The sequence below is a fragment of the Protopterus annectens genome, chromosome 9.part0 (genome assembly GCF_019279795.1).
Source record: "Protopterus annectens isolate FY-2018-M chromosome 9.part0, PAN1.0, whole genome shotgun sequence".
Lineage (NCBI taxonomy): Eukaryota > Metazoa > Chordata > Ceratodontiformes > Protopteridae > Protopterus > Protopterus annectens.
The window spans coordinates 1963465807-1963467940 of NC_056743.1; the positions used below are offsets into that span (position 1 = coordinate 1963465807).

The 2134-nt window shown below is 38.2% G+C and overlaps 1 non-coding gene across 1 annotated transcript; it reads left to right on the forward strand.

Moving 5' to 3' along the window:
• Window positions 1-810: 810 nt before the first annotated feature.
• Window positions 811-882, forward strand: TRNAE-UUC. Its single transcript has one exon. It is a non-coding gene; the product is annotated as a tRNA-Glu (tRNA).
• The last annotated feature ends 1252 nt before the right edge of the window (window positions 883-2134 follow it).

The following is a 2134-nucleotide window of genomic DNA, read 5'->3' on the forward strand; positions in this document are numbered from 1 at the left end:
TAGGCAAAGAGAAAGAAATAGGGGGCTCCTAAAAGAAAGACCAGCACTGGTAGAGTTTCTAGTAGAATGTAGAACAGAAGCTGCCATTAAAAAAGGAATAATTAGTAGAGCATATAAAATATTACATGATGACAGTAAGAATCAATCAGAGGAGGTTAGAAAGGATTGGGAAGAGAGATTGGATAAGCAATTCACAAAGAAACAGTGGGGGGATGTATGTATGTCTCTCAAATATGCAACAATATCTAGAAGATTCAGGATTTTTGCTTGGAAATGTATACACAGATATTTTTATACCCCCAGGTAGACTCCAGAGAATTTTTCCTCAGGTAAACAGCAATTGTTGGAGGTGTAATCAGGAAGAAAGAGGTAATTGGGAACATATTTTCTGGGAGTGCAATGAGTTGGCGGACTTTAAGAATTCCCTGTGGCATGCACTGTCGGAGATGCTGGGTGGACAGATTGGTGTGACAAGGGAGATGATTTTTCTGAGCTATAATACAGACTCGGAACTGCCTACACATGGGTAAGGCCTTGCTGTGTCTAATAATGGTGGCTGGCAAAAAGGCAATAACTAGAAAATGGAAATCAAAGCCTAAACCAACTGTATTAGAAGTAGTGAATATAGTAACAAAGATAAAACAACTGGAAGTGGGATCTTCAGAAAAGTGTAGGAGCAAATTACATAGAAAAATGGGAATTGTGGGAACAATACATACAGGACAGGAATGAGGTTTGAAAGAAGACAGGGCTTAAATGAGCTATGGAATGTTTGACTAAAAATGACTGGGTAGTTATATAAGTAATGTAGTATTGGTGGTATAGTGGTGAGCATAGCTGCCTTTCAAGCAGTTGACCCAGGTTCGATTCCCGGCCAATGCAAAAAATCTTTACATTTAAGGGGTTGGGAGGGTGGCCTAATGGTTAAGGTGTTTGCCTTACAAACACAAGGTGCAGGGTTTGAGTCTCACAAGGGATAATTGGCTAGGCTTAAAATGGCTTGTAAGAGCAGTTAGCTTAGTACTAACCTATGAACCTATGTATAATGGTTGCAACTAGGAGTGTGTCAATATGGTTTGTGATGTAAAATGCTTGCAGCTAAGATTGTGTCGGTGTGGTTTGTTTTCATTTATATAAATGTATGATTGCCTGTGCCGTAAGTGATGCTTTAATAAAGATGTTTCTTGTTTAAAAAAAAGGGCAGGAATTGAATAATTTATGTAATGTTACTTATATGATATATAGCAATATATGTGAAGTATAAAGTTTGTAAACGTGATCTTGTTAATATAGTTTGATTGCTTTTGTATAAATGTAAATTTGCCTGTGTCACAAGTGATAATTCAATAAAGGTGTTTAAAAAATGAAGTTCTGTTGTTATGGTAAGTAAATAACTCACATTTTTTAATAAGAAAAACTTTAACATTTACCAGCTGTTTGAGAACCACAAAAAAACTGCATCAATACAATTAGTAGAAAACAAAACACTAAAAAAAAAATGCACGCCATTCAATTAAGAGAACTTATGTAAAATTTAACAGATATATAGATGAATGCCTCATATTTCAGATCATCAATAAGAGGAGAAATCTGATGTCTTAGGTTCATAGGTTCATACTAGGCTATCTGCCCTAGGGCATTTATAAGCCTAGCCAGAATGTGTTTGGTTTTCGCCACCCATTTTAAATTAATTTTGCTATGCCCTTTTTTGAGGTTAGTATATGTGCCTCTGTCTAACAGTGACACAGAAGTGATACCCAGGGTAAACCTACGATCTCCCATCCACTCATCAAGATTCCTCTTGAAGAGAGTCAATGAGGGACTCTGCCTAACCTGGATTGGGATTTTATTCCAGAGTGAAGGGAGCCTCTGGGTTATGAATCTTTCCCTCCAGCATGTCCTATTTATTTCAGTGCTGAGGTTCAAGTCTCTCGAGCATGTAGCTCGATAGGATTTGGATTTTCTGAGGTGCAGCATGTCCATTAATTCCGGGTTGGACATGGCTTTATACGTCAGGCACAGATCGCCTCTGAACAGGCGGTATGCCACTGAGTAGAGCTGGAGTTTCTTTAACCGGGCAGCATATGGCATCTGTTTGAGCCCTTTGATCCTCTTGGTGAGGTACTTTTGGGGT